Source organism: Linepithema humile, chromosome 1 (genome assembly GCF_040581485.1).
Source record: "Linepithema humile isolate Giens D197 chromosome 1, Lhum_UNIL_v1.0, whole genome shotgun sequence".
Lineage (NCBI taxonomy): Eukaryota > Metazoa > Arthropoda > Insecta > Hymenoptera > Formicidae > Linepithema > Linepithema humile.
The window spans coordinates 19,911,279-19,930,270 of NC_090128.1; the positions used below are offsets into that span (position 1 = coordinate 19,911,279).

Sequence of the window (18,992 nt, forward strand, 5' to 3'; positions counted from 1 at the left end):
GACAGGGATCTTGCGGGCTCGATTGCCAATGGTTTCCACCTCTTTTTGAGCTCCTCCAGCTTCTTTGTGCTTCAGTTTGTAAAGGCGATCCGCCGGAGGAACGTATTTATGAGAGCAACCTTTCAAAAAGTTACGCGATTTATTTCGCACCGATTTGCACTGCGCAATTCTTTCCCTCTTCGACGTGTTAATTGTAATTCTCCGTTCGATAGTTTACGTGCTTCCATTCTAATAAATCCTTATTCTCCGCGCGTAATATATCGATTTCGCATTTGTAATGAGCTCACCGATTGCCAATCTGCTTCAGTTTCTTCAACCGGTAATGCAACTACACCCGCTATCTCGTCTGCATCCGTAATGTTATCATTCACCGTGCAACGTACCGACCCATTATGCAGAACGATTCCGCTCAACTGCCTTAACAGCTCGTGTTTTGATTGCACGGTGAATAAACCAAGTTGAGATATCGCGTAAATTGATTTTCAATTCAACGATCGTAAAATCGAATGTGTATTCTTCGCTGTCTCCTCGCGTCGCTTTAGTAAACCCGCGTTCGATAAATTATACATTAAATAAACGCGCGTATCATCGGAAAATTTGGCATAAAGCAAGAAAAAAAAATACGTCTGCAGTTTACTTTTTGAGGACCGCCGTTAACCGTGCAAACAGAGAATGTCGAACGAGAACGTGGCGGTGTTAGTTGCCCCGCGCGCGTTATTCAGAAAAAGGAAAATATTTCCACCTGACAAATGAAATTCGTGGTCCAACGCTCGCGAATGAGATAACGCGAAACGAAAAAACGATGATTCTCACACGCGACACCTCTCTTGCGCGCTTTCTTTCTCACTTTTGCGATTTCGCCGATTCACCCGCGTGGTTACAAAAAGGATCACGCGAACAAAAATCAGTCATCGTCACGTCGCAGTGCACGCGTGCACATACCGCGAAATGACACGGCGCGTTGCAGGTTTCGATGCGCAGTCTGTGTTTCTGTGTGTACGTGTATGCGCGCGTACACTGTTCAATGGTTCTCTCTTTTTTTCTGATTCGTTTTTCTTTTTTTTTATTTTTTTTTTTTTATTTCGAACGACCACAGAAATCAGAGCTCAAACGGACGACTCAATACACTCGGTTGGCTTTCACTCCTAGCCGGGACAAATTCTATAGAGAGGCACGAAAGCACGAAAAATGTCCGACGTCGCGTTTTAAAAAGGGCGTTCGCGGCACCGGATGCATTTTCCGCGGTGCATACGCGGCTATGAATCTCGAGCAAGTCATCGAAAGCGGTGTATAACGGCACCAATAAAGTCGATAACTTTGATAACTCGAAACACTACGTCACTAGCGAAAGGCTGCCAAGCGGATTTAGGGTCTATTCGGAACGGAAATTTTGACATTGTTTTGGTATGAAAATACAAGTCAAATGATCTGAACGGAAATTAAACGGATTCGTCACCATTGCTGTTACATCTTGCGTCTTTTATCAATTACGAGGAAATTGTAGTTATAAATTATCTTTTATTTATATAAACAAAAGTCACACAATGCGAACGGTCCTTTGCGAGTTGAAAGTGGAAATCAAGAAATCCGAGCTGGCAGCGAAAACCCAATTCCGTTAGACGTGCCGGGGTCGGGAATTCGATGAAAGACGAGATAGATACACGGGACCACGGCATGGACAGCGGACTCATGTCAGGGCGGAGTGATAAAACAGAGAGCAGCTTAAACAAGACCAGCCCCTAACTCGACCCCGTGCTTTTCGAACAACGGGGGATGAGAGATGTGGGCGCGTAGTGGAACGAAGGGTTAAACACGGCCGTCGGCGAATGGTCGTAGAAGCGCTTGTAACGGGAGAAAAGGATTTGACATGAAGAATCGAACGCTTCACATATCAATCTTTCAACTGTCCGATAAAAAAACACGTTTGTCTTTTAAAATTGGTATTTTATCGACGCAAAATATATAATCAGTTTATTAAAAAAATATCCTAAGTTTATATTTTTAAAATTTGAAAATTATTCTGAACGTTTGTGGAAAGCTGTACAATTACGAATGCATATTTAAGAGTGTAAAAAGGTTACATTTATTTATAATTAATTTATAATTTGGATTATTTTCAGCATTTTAATGAAAAAATTAAAAAATTTTGCAATACACAAGCTTCTTAACATCCGCAATGAATGCGGCTATAAAAATATGCATTTATACATAATGTTATATGAACGCGCAGGTTGTTTCTGATTTTCTTTTCTCTTATTACGGAGCCTTATAAATCCCGGATATTTTTACGTGGGAAACATTGAATCTGCGTGCATTAAAAAAAATTAATTTAGAAAATTCGCAGCTGTTAATATTGTATAATATTTTCGACAAAAACACAGCTATGGCGAAATTTAATAAATTCTTTTGATAAGCAAATAGCAGCGTAATCTGCTGTTTTGCGAAGAGAAAATTGATAAATATTCAAAATACATTTTACTGCATTTACGTTTACATATTCCGCATTAATGAATGATAGGCGCTGTTGATAATCACGTTCGCCGCACTTCGCATGATACTCTTCGAAGCACGCAATTATACGAGATTTCATACTCTTCCACGGGAATACTCGGCGCCTGAATGCGCGATAAATCTTTATGCTTTCCTACCTCTATATCTCCCGCTCTTATACATTTTCTCATAAACGGGATTTATGCCAGACTTTCCCTTGCTTTTTCAATTTTTTTCTTACATTTTTCCTACATTTACGCGATGTCTGATTGCTCTCGCTTACGTTGAGTAGTTGTTTCTATTGTATGAGAATCTTCCTTAACCCTTAAACGCGCGGCTTGTTTCGAGAGAGCGCAATTAATCCTTGATGCGTGACTATACGTACCACGAGACCGTAATTACACGAAATTATCCTCCAACTTTAACTACCTTCACTTCCATTTACTAGAAACTGCAGGCAAATATACAAATATACAAATATGTAAATGTTTCTTATATAAATATTTATTACACATTTTATTAATTTAATTCAAAATTGAAATATTGAAAGCAAGTTTAACAAATTAGCGAAAATGCTAATTAGATGTTTACACGTTGATTACACCGCAATCTGCCGCAGTCTACGATCCGTCATGATCCCATAGCGATAATTTTCGGCGGAATAATGTCTCGCCGTTGTTGCTTCTCATTACGCGCGTCTGCGAGCGACGTCGAAACTCGCTCATCGCGGGTCGCTATGCGTCGCCAACATCGATTTTACGCACTGATAAATATTGCCGCGGACAAAAGCGGTAGGCAGGAAGATCCGACCTTGCACGTTTATTTTCCGGGATTCGAAAAATTGCACGCGGCTCTCGCGCGACACGCGGCACTATCACCCGTCCTAAAAGCGACCGGAAGCGCGCCCGTGTCGCAAAAGATTTAACCTCTGGCGGTTTGGTTCGACGACAGGAGTCATTGTCGCGCTACCGTGTATCGAGAGCGGCGACATTGATGAATTCGCAACGTCGGGGGTGTGCATTTCGAGCTTGCGCGACTGAGAACACGTCGGTGGAACACATTCCGCGTTATCGCGACGCTCGAGACGCGTTTTCTTTTTAAATAGACGAAACAATTTTGAAAAAAAATTGTAACATTTTACTTCAGAGTAGATAGAATTTTCAGTGAATCTCCACTGCGAAGAAGAAAGTAAAAGAAAATTAAAAGAAAAAACCATTATCAGATAATTCTGTCTAAATGCGCTTTACATGTTTGCATTATTTTGGACATTGGCGGTGCATAAACTTATAATTAGTTTGTCATATATCCGCCTAAGTTTATATGCATTAAACAGACTTCCATAAACTAAGTTTATACTCTGTTTGTTATCTGTTGCACTTTGAGGAAATGGGGAAGAGAGAGAGAGAGAGAGGGGGAATGAGAGGGAGAGGGAGAGGGAGAGAGAGAGAGAGAGAGAGAGAGAGGAAGGGAAAGGGAGAAGAGAAGTTCCCGACAATGACTATGCGACTCCGATATACGCTGTGTTGTGTAAAATGACATATCACGCAAGAGTGAATTTCAGTTCCTATAGTTTTCGCATCAAACTCGTAAAACACCGTAATGTTATTAACGCACACTAATTGGTAACGCATCTCTATCGTACCTGGATAAAGGTGATAATTGTACACTTGTTTCACTTAGACCGTGTTACGTAATTAACAATTAAAATTTAGGGAATTGTAAATGCCGTCTCACGAAACTGAAATATTGTTACATTAATTACAAGTTTTAAATAATTTTGATATTAATTATAATTTTTATTAAGTGTGACAGAAATGACACTGAAAGGTAAATAAATGATAAAATCATATATTGAAGATAAGAGGTATCTTAACAAAGATTATCGATATTTGAATCTTTTTTTACAACATTATTTACGTGATTTTTGTTACGAGACTCTCAAATATTTTCTCATGATATGCGTAAATTGTAAGTCAACTATAATGTAATTTTGTTTTTACAATCATTTTGAACGGCTACCTATTTAGTTTAAACAATCGTGTCTGTACATTCATATATTTTATTGTGCTTTTTATGATACACGCACAACAAAATTTACATACGCACGCAATTTATATACTTTATTGCCTATTGTTATGTCAAATTAATAACTTTTGTAAGAGCGCGATCTGTTACGGCTTGGATTTAATTACATTGTCGTACTGAAACAATGTCCACCGCATTGCCCGAAATTCGGACTAAAATTGAAGACGATAAGTCATAAGATCAACATCGCTAAGTTCCTCTTTTATTCCTGCTCTCTTATTCAGGAACCAAAACTTTGCGCTAAAATACCTACTTTCGAATAATGAATGCGGGATGTATATCGAGAAAATATGTAGGAAACTAAAAAGGTAGTAATTAAAATAATATTTAACTGCTGGAGCTAGCAGATATGTAAGAACATACCTACTTTTTTGCGCGTAACAAAGTCTTTCGAGAACTATAATTCTTTACGACAACATCTTAAACATTTTAAGTAGAAACAGGTTTTTTCTCTCCGCCCGGAAAGTCCGACTCTGCAGTCCCACTTTGGAAATTGGCTTACGTTCTACTTTGGAAATTACTTTGTCAGACTAGCTCAATCATGCGGCCGCATTCGACTGAAGTCGGCCAACTTGTCTCCGATGGGTGACATATGTTAAAATTGTGATCCCTTCAATAGTCCTTGTAGTCGCCGCGTGTTACAACTAATTAGCAGTGAAGTTATAAAAGCGGTTCATCATCAAGCGCTGGTGAACGTGCTTCAGCGATACTCGAAGTGTGTCAAAGTGCCTATCATGTCGGTTGATCTTAACAAACTTTGATGATGAACGATTAAGGAAAATGCATCCTTCATCTTGTCTACAGCGTCCTCGGTCATTGTGACGTATATGGTCGCCCCCGTATCTCCTGCGGAGTACGCTGGACGATAGCCCGTTTAATTGAGCATGCAGCGGCGTCTCATTACTCATAACAAAGACGACACTTAGGAGTCTGAAATGAATTAGTTTTAATCACCGGGCGCTGTAACGAAGTCTACATAACATAATCAGCGCAACGAGTTCAATTATTATACATGGATAATAAATAAACGTGATATTTTACGTTTATACGTTGTAAAAAGAATTTTAAATCAAATTTTATTATGTATTTGTGCAATTTATCATGCACGTTTCATTGATATTATTATTTCATTATCATTTTGCATCTTATATTTTATTAAACCATTAATCAATTGTAATATCAAGGGTCGTCTGGGTATTATTTATATTCATTTTACAGAGACAACATATTGATTAAAGCAATCCTGAATAATTGTAGCATGTAAATTAATAATTGCGTCGGTAATCTTTTAATTTTCGTAACGCGATACATACCGCATTATGCAGTATTAATAAAATAATTACCATGCGATATAATGTGGCACGTAAATAATACAGAATCGAATACTGCATTGTGCTGCATAAAATATGTTTGCATATTTGCAGAAAGCCGTTATTATTGCAATGCAATAACAATGTTATTATTTTTATCTTAAATGACGCTTTGCGGCTATAACGGAAGAGGTGATGGGAGAGGGAAGGGAGGGGGGGCTGGGAGTGCGTTAGATCCTCCGTAACATCCCGCAAACTTCAAACGATCAAGAAATTTGCATGCTCTATCTTGCCCATAATAGCGAGCAGCGGTATGGGGTTGTGGTCAACGCAGCGGCTGCCTGCGATGGCATTTCGTGCGATAGTTTAAGTTAATTGCCCCACCAAGCCGGAAACTAATCCTAACAAATGCAGCAGGTTGCTGCAATTTTAAGGTCGCACACCGTATGCTAATGAACGGTCCAAATAATTACACATACGCGCGTGATAGACGCTGCGAAATTACATTTAAAGCGTTACCAACGTTTTGTACGCGTTAAAAAAGGGAAATAAAATAAATAAAGAATAGTACAAATGAGCTATAAAACAGATTTACAAATGTAAAAATACTCTGAGTAAATAGAGGTTTGGTAAGTGATAATATAATATCTTGCGCAGCTTTTGGAAAATCTAAACGATACTAAATTCGATGGTTTAAAACGGGACAGATTGATGGAAAATATTTAAAAAAAATTATATAATCGAAATTGTGTAATATTGCGTGACAGCATCGAATACGTGAGATTTGCTAAAATTTTGTGAAATGGCACAAGACATTTCACGTTTTGCGCACGTTGCCGAATAACGACACACTATTTGTTTTGTCATTCAGTGTTTTTCTACAAGCTTCGCGCGCTTGACATTTCTGTAATAATTACGCGGGTCCGAGTGTAAAATACAACGTACGCACGGACACCATGCTACACGCTACAGTGATCCTTCTCCAAAAACATTCCCGCTGCTGACTTCGAATCGTCCCGCACACTCATTGAATTCAACCTGGATGAATAAACACAACGTTTACGCGAAATGCCGACTGTTCCGCTTGTAATGCCGGTGAAACTGGCTTGTACGCGCGGTGAATGAAGCCGTGCGATACACGTCCGCGTAATTTTGTTGTTTTTCGCAAATCAAAATTGCGTTATTTATATTTAAAATTCTAATCAATCGCGCGAAGTAGAGGCCAATCAAGCGACAAAGCGACATTATCAAAAAATGAATGTTTAATGCCGCGCAAATTGTTTCTCGAGTTTTCGGTAATTAATGTTACTATCGATGTGTTGCGTTGTTTATTGGTCAAATTTAATTAAATGTTATTGATGGCACAAATGGTACGTGATAATGAGTCGTTGTTTACAAATTTAAGGGTAACGAGCTTTGAAAGCTCGGGAGTCATTCGTTATTCCTGTGAGTGAATTTGCCGATCATTTGTATGTTAATTGCCAACATGTTATTTTTCTGTCGGAATCGTAACATTTGCGTAATTGGAGAAGATACGTTGGTGCGCTAGGCATACAAAGCATATAGCATGCAAAAGCATGTCACGCGGTCAGCGCAATTAGGAATCAAGTGCGCCGTGCATGTTGTTTGCTCATACATCGTTCGCCATTATTCACAAGTATTTCTATTGTAGCAATACGTTACAACAAAAACGCGAACATAATACTATCTTATACAAAAGGAGGATGCAGTCATAAAGATACTGAAAGTACATGCAAATTTTTGCCCAAATTTATATATATCATATTTAACCATTACCGATTGCTTCTGAACTGATTTTTTTTAATTTCATCAATATCATACTATCCGCATGTGTAACATGTGGCGTAAAATATGGTTCGGCAAAAATAAAGTCGATGTTATTTTATTCAGAATGAAATAGAAACTCATTTTCACTCCTGTTTAAAAAAACTGCAATAATTTGATTAAAAATGAATTGATATTTTTTCAATGAAAACATGTATATACAAAAACTTGTATTATTATATATAACTTATAAGGAAGGGAACCTTGCAAACTGAAAATTCTGATCTCAATGAAACATTGCACACATGTAGATGGGGTAAGTACATAAATATAAAAATTTTCAGTTGGTGCTGAAAACAATTTGAAGGGGTAAAAGTTTTATAGTTAAAATACTCTATTCATTGAGACAAATAACATTTTTAAAAAACAATATTTTTTTAAATTTTGTTTTTTGCATCCATTATATGGAAGAATATCTTTTGCGTTATAACATAATAGAAAAGTATTTTTAAATTAAATATACTAATAGTTATTTATACAATTATATACAATTTTATTAATATAGAATTAAATATAATTAATTATATACAATTATAATAATTAAAAAGAAATCTTTCTGTGGGTAGCAAACAGAGTAAGAAGAGGCAACAAGAGGCACGGTAATGTTTCGCGTCAATCTGTTTTAAGTTAATGTCGTGTTGTAATTTTATTCGATAAAAGCTCCTATGATACGTATTTTGCGAGCATTCCCTATACATAAAGACCATAATTGTACATATTAAAAACACAAATATGTTTATCACAATTATATAAATTAAACTCTTACTACATACGGAGCGTGGAAGGTATTATCGACATCACAGCGTTAGCTGCAACACAGATTGGCGCGAGATGTTATGTGTTATCTTAATGTATATTCTGTCCGCCATCCATAAAATGTTTTCTTTAATTATTGCATATTGTTTAATTATTTTATATAAATAACTATTAGTATATTTAAACTAAAAATACTTTCCTGTTGTATTATAACGCAAAAGATTTTCTTTCATATAATTTATGTAGACAACATTAAAAAAAAGATAATTATTTAAAAAAAATGTAATTGATCGCATTAAATAAAGGTGTTTTAACCATAAAACTTTTATATAACATATTTTTTAATGATTTAAATAGTTTGTGAAATTTATTGGGGAAAAAATCAAAAATCCTTGAATGTTTGAAAGGTGATTTTAGACCTTAAAATCGTTTTCTGCACCAAGTAAAAATTTTTAAATTTTATATATTTAACATCTATATGTGCGAAGTTTGAGATCAAAATTTTCACGATATTCCTTTGTTGGTAAGCGAAACAGAAACGTGCGCACAATGAAAAATCTTAATGATGGCAAAAAACATCAAGTTTGAAAAAAGGTAGAATTAAATATGGTATTTATATATAAATGACACCAAAACAGATGAGACATAATAAGTTATTGTATATTAAAATAATAAATAATAAAATTAAAAAATTAATTAAATAAATTAAATAAAGCATTAATAAAATAAAAGAAAACATGGATGTGAGTACATAAATAAGATAATAAATATGAATATATATTGCCATAATTTTTGTATTGTATATTTTCTGCTTATCAAATAAAAGAATTATCAAGTACATTTAATATTTTATAATATTATTAGAATGATAAAAAAGAAAAAATGTGGAATAAATTAACCAAATTTAACAGCAAATTAGTATTTTGGATCGAATAAATCGCAATATTTTAAAATGGCATCCTATTAATGATAATGCGTCAGTTTTGTACTATATTTGTTACAGCCAATTAATAACACAATAATTTTAAAATTAGCACTAACCAAAAATCTAAAATAACATATATTTATTTTCATATAACATTTTGGACATTATCTCCACAAAAGTTATAATGGCAAATTCAAATTACGTAAAACACGTAAAAAAATGAAAAAATACATAAATATAAAAACATTATAAAATAAAAGGAGTCAATTATTTGGCAGCGTTAGTTAATGAACAGTTATCCAATTATATACGCAGAAAGTACGTTGTTCCTTAAATCGATTTACGTTATACATAAACACAAATATTTGTATATAAAACATTCTTATTACTTATGTAATAATTATATAGAAAATAATGTGGACTTATATATACATAGATTTATATATACATCGTTATTATATATATATAAAAGTAATCAAGAAATTGTAATTTAATTGTATGCATATAATAAGTAATATGCTAATTACACATGTCATACATATGGCAGTCTCTTCAGGTACTGCAAATCATTTAAATCGCCAAAGTCAAGATTGTTACTACTGCTGGTCGTGGTACTTGAATATAGAACCTCTGTTCGGACAGGATAAATTTATGAGAAATATTAAAATACTTATTAGAAAGGCATATTATTTTTTTTACTTGCGGTATGCACATAATACATATAAATGTATATTAAGGGGGTTATCGTGGTACAATGCGCCTCAAAAATACAGTGCCGCGAGCTGCGCGCGCCTGGTTCCCATTGCGTACTTCTCACTCTTCTTCCAAAGCTTAGTTTTTGTAACTGACTGTCTGTGCAAGAGCGCTAGTGTTTCGTCTGTGTATACACACACTATCAATTGCGTAAGAAAATAGTGATCCGGCAACAACGCACTTTTAGTTGTTCACTTTTAGTTTTTCAAAGAAAGATTTATGTATTAAGATGATTTATTTTTAATTAAATTGTTTATATACGTATATATTATATATATATAAATAAAAAAAATATAAAATAGTATAAAGATCTTAAAAAAATAATTAAAATATTTAAAAAAAAAATATGTATATATATATATCTGTATATGTATGTATTTTAATATATTTTAATCATTTTTAAGATTTTTATATTATTTTATAATATAATTTTTTATTTTTTTTTTTCTGATCTACTCTATACTTATGCCTATATTAAATAAATAAATGTCTTCATGCGTGATTATTTAAAATTCCTACATGTTTTTTGCCGCGGAAATCTCACGTGTCGTCGGCCAGCAGTCGCAACGTTGCCATGTCTTGATAGCATGTAACGTCTAATTTTCTGTGTTTTGAACTTTTAAACGCAATATTTTGGAAACCGTGAAGCTAAGCTTCCTGAAATTCAACTATAGTATAGTGACTACAATCCTTAATAACATATTAGTTTTTAAAAATTTTCCTAAATTTTTTTTCGACGCTATTGTTTAAAATATGCCTTTCACAACGATCCCTCCATAAGATTCAATATTAAAACTCACAACTTTGAGAATTTATATCTCGATTTCGGTGAAACTGAGTCCTCTGAAATTTTGACATGTTGTACATAATAATGTTATTTATACATGGTAATTTTTTCAAAATATTCTTAAATTGTTGAAAAATTGCGATAACCCCCTAAAGCATGACTCAAAAAAGTAAAAATTTCTAATATAATATGAAAATTTACCGTTTTTTTTTTTTTTTATTTTTTTCACTCGTTGATGGCCCAGGCATATATAAGTTTCTCCTTGTGCAGATGGTTTTTTTTTTTTTAATATCAGAATGATTACTATTTAGGTGATTCTGTAAAGTACTTACAGGACTAATATTAATCATTTTATTACACTTAAGACACTTCACCTGATGTTTATCTATATTAAGCTCTTGAATATGGTCCCATATATAACTCGTCAGTAAATCTTTTTCTAAATTTATAGGTATCTTATGTTTCCTACATAAATGTTGCGTCCATTTTGCTCTTGCACATTTGATCGCATAATTCCGACCACAAATATTACATTGCATACGCAAATCGTTAATTTTATTAAAATGCTGCCATTTTGGATGAAACTTTTTACTCTTGTCTACATTTGGGTGCTTTCTCGTGAAATGATTATTTACTTTCTTCATATTTTGGTACATTATAATCGTTGGAATAGAACGTGGACACAATTTACATCGTGCTTGAAAATTCTCGAACTTTTCAAAATATTTTCACTCCCATTCTTTTCGATTGCATCGTGTAGGCATTCCGGCCGTCTTATGCAATAGCAATATCGAATAACTAAGTAAAAAGAAAAAGAACGCACGAGGCGACATGAGATAATGCATTAAAATTAATAAAAGTTTCTAATATAACAGTATTAATAAAACTTACCGTTGTTTTTTTTTTATCGTCGTGTACTTGTTGATGGCCTAGGCACATTGGTTTCTCTTTGTGTATTTGCGCTGTGGTGTCTCTAGTATGTACTTGTTTATATCACCTGAAGAACTAAGCTTTAAAATCCGACCACACTCTTTACAATGCGCGCAATAATCATCATGCTGCGCAATATACTTTAATATAAAGCTCAAACGAGATGTGCTATCTCTTTCTACAAGTATTTTATGTTGAGATAAATGTCTGATTAATGTTGTGATCGCATAATTGCATTTGTATAATTGTTCACGAAGATAGCACTGCACGTGTAAATAACCATTCATAATATTGAAATATAGCCAATGAACTTTTCTATTTGTTTTCATATTTAGATGAACACTTTTCAAATGATTATCATTGCATTTTAAAAGATTATCATGATTGTAGATATTATAAAACATAAAAATGCTGCATGTATTAATATAGTAAGTTCTGTTTGTATAATTGTAATAAATATGTTGGTATTGCTAATGTGAGTCATAATGATTTTCGTGTATTAGGAAATTCTCTTATGTACATAGAGTGGAAGCTCTTATCGACATTAGCTATAGAACAGATTGACGCGAGACATTATATACATCTTGATGCATTCTCTGCTCGAAATCATGTACAAAATCATGTTATTAAATATTGAAATCGTTTTTAGTATTTAAAACTTTTTATATTCATATACTTTCTTCTTCTACATATGTACAAGGTTTTATTGAGATCATTCTTTGGTTTGGGAATCCTTTCCCTAATAAGTGAGAAAAAACAAATAATCCCTTTCTTTACTTAATAAATAATCCTTTGCTTCTCTAATAAGTGAGAAATAATAAATAATTGAATAATATAATAAAATAATAATGAATAAACTAGAAGAATTAATTGGAAGCGTTAATAAAATAAAAGTAAAATAAATTAACAAATACATTAATGAGGTTGTAGGTAAGGATACAGATTGTGTTATAATTATTGTATCGCATATTTGCTGTTTATTAAATATAGAAAATTTGACTATCAAATACATTTGATGTTTTATTATTATTAGGATTAAACAGAAATAATTAATTGAGAATAAATTAACTGAACTTAACAGTAAATTAGTATATCAAATAAAAAAGGCATAATATATTTATTTTAAAATGCTATCTTATTAATATTAATTTGTCAGTTTTGCACTGGTTACAGCCAATTAATCACACAATAATTTTAAAATCAGTAGTAACCAAAAATCTAAAATAACATACATTCACTTTCACATAACATTTTGAGCATCTCCACAAAAGTTATAATTCAAATTTAAATTACATAAAGTACGTAAAATAATGAAGATACATAAATATAAGAACATTATAAAATTAAATAAGATTCGATTATTTGACACTCTTGGTTAATGAATAGTTATAAAATTATATGCATATTTGCAGAAAGTACATTGTTCGTTAAATCGATTTACATTATAGACACAAATATTTGAATACACTTGTGTAATTATTATATAAAAAATAATGTGACTCATATGTACATCGTTATTATTTTTTATATATATGAAAGTAATAACAAATACACATAATATGTATCTTTTTTATTACTATAATATAATTTATATATACGTTATTATACTATGTATATATATATATATATACATATATATATATATATATATAGTGTAACTGTTTGTATAGTAATTAATATGCTAATTACACATATATGACAGTTTCTTCAGATACTGCAAATCATTTATTATATATACCTCAAATCATATATACATAATGTTATTGCATGATATATAATAAATAATATGCTAATTACACATGTCATAGATATGGCAGTTTCTCCAGATATCTCAAATCATTTAAGTTGTCATAGTCAAGATTGATGCTGGTCGTGGTACTTGAATATAAAACCTGTGTTAAATCTGGGTGGGATAAATCTACGAGAAATTTTTGAATACTTATTAGAAAAGCATATTATTTTTTTTATTTGAGGTATGCACGCAATAGATGTATATTAAGCATGACTCAAGAAAAGTAAAAATTTTTACTATAATATTGAAGCTTACCGTTCTTCTTTTCTTTAACGTTGTGCACTTGTTGATGGCTCAGGCATATCAGTTTCTCTTTGTGGAGTTTGTTCTTTGTTCCAAATATCACGATGTTCATCAAACATGTGATTATTTAAAGCTTTCACAGGACGAAGTATAATCATATCATCACACACAAGACACCTCACCAGATTTTTATCATACTCTTCAATATAATTCCATATAAAAATCGTTTCTAATTTTTTCCCTAAATTTATATGTATATTATGTTTCTTATATAAATGTCCCTCCCAATTGCAATAGTTGAGATCGCAAAACTGTAACGACAAATATTACATTATATTCGCGAATCGTCAACTTCATTGAAATGCTGCCATTTTGAATGAAGTTTTTTACTCACAAATATATTTTCGTGCTGCAACTCTAAGTGATATCTCACGTTGGTCATATCTCGATACATCAAAACGGTTGGATCAGAACGTGGGCACAATTTACATTGTGCTTGAAAATACTTCAATTCTTCAAAATATTTCCACACCCATTTGTTTCGAATGTATCGTCTAGACATCCCGGCGTCCTATGCAACAGCAATATCGAATAACTAAGAACGAAGAAAAAAGAACGAACGAGGCAACATGAGATAATGCATTAAAATTTATAACAAATTCTAATATAATAATATTAATAAAACTTACCGTTACTTTTTCTATGTCGTTGATAACTTCGTGATGGCCTAGGCACATTGGTTTCTGTTTGTATATTTGTGTTGTGCTGTTCTACTGCGCGTGTGTTTAGCTATCTTTCGAGTATGGGCGTTTATATGGCTCGCAGGACTAAGCTTTAACATCGGACCACACTCTTTACAATACGCAATAATCAGCATGCTGCGTAATATGCTTTAATATGAAGCTCAAACGAAATGTGCAATCTTCTTCTACGAGTATTTTATGTTGAGATAAATGTCTGATTAATGTTGTGATCGCATTGCTATAATCGCATTGAAATAATTGCATTCGTATAAATGTGTTCATAAAGATTACACTGTACCTGTAAATAACCATTCATAATATTGAGATACAGCCAATATACTTTTTCTATTTGTTTTTATATTTGGATGTGCAGTTTTCAAATACAGATTAACCTTGCATTATTAAAAATGATCAAGATTGTAAATATTATAAACCAGAAAAATGCTGTAAGTATTAATATAGTAAGAGTTCATTTTAGATAATTGCAATAGACATATTTGTATTGCTAATATATGTTATAAAGATCTTCATGTATTAGGATAAGCTCTCAAAATACATAGCGTGGAAGATCTTATCGACATGAGTTATAAAACAGATTGGCGCGAGACATTATATACATTTTGATGCATTCTCTGTTCGCAATCATGTAGAAAATTATGACGTTAAATCGTAATATTAAAATTGTTTTTAGTAGTAATTCAAACTTTTTATATTCATATATTTTCTCCTTTTACATTAGTGCACAGTTTTATTGAGATTATTTCCTGGTTTGGGAGATTTCCTAATAAGTGAGAAATAGTAAGTAATTGAATGTTATAACAAAATAATAATGGAATAAAATAGAAGAACTAATTAAATAAAACATTAATAAAATAAAAGTAAAATATATTTGCAAGCACATAAATAATGTCATCATTCAGGATAAAGATTGTGCTATAAGTCTTATATTCCACATTTTCTGCTTCTCAAATATAGAAAATTGGACTATCAAATACATTTACTGTTTTGTTATTATTAGAACGATAAAATAGAGGAAATACGGAATAATTTAACCAAACTTAACAGTAAATTAGTATATCAAATAAAAAAGTCACAAAACATTTATTATAAAATGCCATCTGATTAATAATTTGTCAGTTTTACACTGCATTTGTTACAGCCAATTAATCACACAATACTTTTAAAATCAGTATTTACTACAAATCTAATATAATGTATATTCATTTTTATTTAACATTTTGGGAATTATCTCCACAAAAGTTATAATGTCAAATTCATACTACATAAAACACGTAAAATAAAAAAAGAATACAGACATATAAAAATATTATAAAATAAAATAGCACTCAATTATTTGACAATGTTGATTAATGAAAGGTTATTAAATTATACATGGTTGCAAAAAGTACATTGTTTGTTAAATCGATTGACGTTATAAGCACAAATATTTGAATACACTTGTTTAATAATTATATAAAAAAATAATGTAGACTTACATATATATATCGTTATTATTTTATTAATATATAAAAGTAATAAAAAAATTGTAATTGTAATTGTGTGGTGTATAATAAGTAATATGCTAATTACACATGTTATCGATATGGCAGTTTTTTCAAACACTTCAAATCATTTTAATCGTCAAAGTCAAGATTGTTACTGTTGCTAGTCGTGATACTTGAATATAACACCATTGTCAAATCTGGATGAGATAAATCTATGAGAAATTTAACATTACTTATTAGAAAGATATATTAATTTTTTTATTTGCAGTATGCACATAATCTACGTATATTAAACATGACTCAAGAAAAGTAAAAATTTTTACTATAATATTGAAGCTTACCGTTCTTCTTTTCTTTAATGTTGCGCACTTGTTGATGGCTCAGGCATATCAGTTTCTCTTTGTGGAGTTTGTTCTTTGTTCCAAATATCACGATGTTCATCAAACATGTGATTATTTAAAGCTTTCACAGGATGAAGTATAATCATATAACCACACTCAAGACACTCCACCACATTTTTACTACATTCTTCAATATGATTCCATATAAAAATTCTTTGTAATTTTTTTCCTAAATTTATATGTATATTATGTTTCTTATATAAATGTCTCTCCCAATTGCAATAGTTGAGATCGCAAAACTGTAACGACAAATATTACATTATATTCGCGAATCGTCAACTTCATTGAAATGCTGCCATTTTGGATAAAATTTTTTACTCACAATTATATTTTCGTGCTGCTTTAAGTGATATCTCACGCCGGTCATATTTCGATACATCAAAACGGTTGGATCAGAACGTGGGCACAATTTACATTGTGCTCGAAAATACTTCAATTGTTCAAAATATTTCCACTCCCATTCGTTTTGATTGTATCGTGGCATTCCGGCCGTCTTATGCAATAGCAATATCGAATAACTAAGTAAAAAAAAAAAAAAAAACGCACGAGGCAACATGAGATAATGCATTAAAATTAATAAAAGTTTCTAATATAACAGTATTAATAAAACTTACCGTTGCTTTTCTTTATCGTCGTGTACTTGTTGATGGCCTAAGCACATTGGTTTCTTTTTGTGTATTTGCGTTGTGTTGTTCTACTGCGCGTGTGCCTAGATTTCGAGTATGTGCGTGTTTATATGCTCCGAAGAAATAAGCTTTAAGATCCGGCCACACTTTTTACAATATAAGCAATAATCATGCCGCGTAATATGCTTTAATATAAAGCTCAAACGAGATGTGCAATCTTCTTCTACAAGTATTTTATGTTGAGATAAATGTCTGATTAATGTTGTGATCGCATTGCTATAATCGCATTGATATAATTGCATTCGTATAAATGTGTTCCCGAAGATTACACTGTATGTGTAAATAACCATTTATAATATTGAGATACAGCCAATAAACTTTTTCTATTTGTTTTTATATTTGGATGTGTAATTTTCAAGTACCTACAGATTAACCTTGCATTATTGAAGATTATCAAGATTGTAGATATTATAAACCAGAAAAATGCTGTAAGTATTAATATAGTAAGAGTTCATTTTAGATAATTGCAATAGACATATTTGTATTGCTAATATATGTTATAAAGATCTTCATGTATTAGCATAAGCTCTCAAAATACATAGCGTGGAAGATCTTATCGACATTAGCTATAAAACAGATTGGCGCGAGACATTACATACATTTTGATGCATTCTCTGTTTGCAATCATGTAGAAAATCATGACGTTAAATCGTAATATTAAAATCGTTTTTAGTAGTAATTCAAACTTTTTATATTCATATATTTTCTCCTTTTACATTAGTACACAGTTTTATTGAGATTATTTCCTGGTTTGGGAGGTTCACTAATAAGTGAGAAATAGTAAGTGATTGAATGTTATAACAAAATAATAATGAATAAAATAGAAGAGCTAATTAAATAAAACATTAATAAAATAAAAGTAAAATAAATTTGCTATTATATTTATAAGGTTGTAATTAAGGATACAGATTGAGCTATAATTCTTGCAAAGCATTTTCTGCTTATTAAATATAGAAAACTTTGCTATAAAATACATTTGATGTTTTGTTATTATTAAAACGATAAAAAAGAGGAATTACGGAATAAATTAACCAAACTTAACAGTTAATTAATATATCGAATAAAAAGTCACAAAACATTTATTTTAATGCCATTTGATTAATAATAATTTGTCAGTTTTACATTGCATTTGTTACAGCCAATTAATCGCACAATAATTTTAAAATCAGTATTTACTAAAAATTTATATTCACATAATAATATATATTCATTTTTATATAACATTTCGAGCATTATCTCCATAAAAATTATAATGTCAAATTCAAATTACATAAAACTCGTAAAATAATGAAAAGATACATAAATAGAAGAACATTATAAAATAAAATGGCAGTCAATTATTTTGCAGTGTTAGTTAATGAATAGTTATCAAATTATACACACAGAAAGTACATTGTTCGTTAAATCGATTTATCTGATAAACACAAATACTTGTATATAAAATATTATTACTCTTGTAATTGTTACGTCCTGATAGATGTAGAATTTTTTTTTTCGTTGGGCTCGGCGATCGGCGTAAACGGGTCTGACCGCACGAGCCGAGCGGCGCGTTTAGGACTTGCGACGGGTCAGCGACTGGAAGAGTCGTCTTTACTCCGTCAACAAGTCAACCGCTCGTGGTTCTCTTTTTGGGTCAAGGAATTGAATCCCTATTACCCGGGGCGGAACCTTTGTGCGCAATTTGAGAGGGAAGGTGTGAGGGGGGTGACGAACGAGGAGGGTGTGGTTAAATGAAAAAGAA

At 31.9% G+C, this 18,992-nt stretch overlaps 1 long non-coding RNA gene across 3 annotated transcripts; it reads right to left on the minus strand.

Moving 5' to 3' along the window:
* Positions 1-11,206: 11,206 nt before the first annotated feature.
* Positions 11,207-17,324, minus strand: LOC105674409 (uncharacterized). 3 transcript variants are annotated; one of them, XR_010887854.1, is made up of 8 exons: positions 17,180-17,324; positions 16,888-17,083; positions 16,506-16,804; positions 14,606-16,376; positions 14,311-14,511; positions 13,929-14,227; positions 11,843-13,799; positions 11,207-11,749 (listed from the first exon to the last, which is right to left on the minus strand). It is a non-coding gene; the product is annotated as an uncharacterized lncRNA (long non-coding RNA). The 3 variants fall into 3 exon arrangements; XR_010887855.1 differs by having other exon boundaries at positions 11,207-13,799; positions 14,311-14,487; XR_001101107.2 differs by having other exon boundaries at positions 11,207-13,799.
* Positions 17,325-18,992: the final 1,668 nt, after the last annotated feature.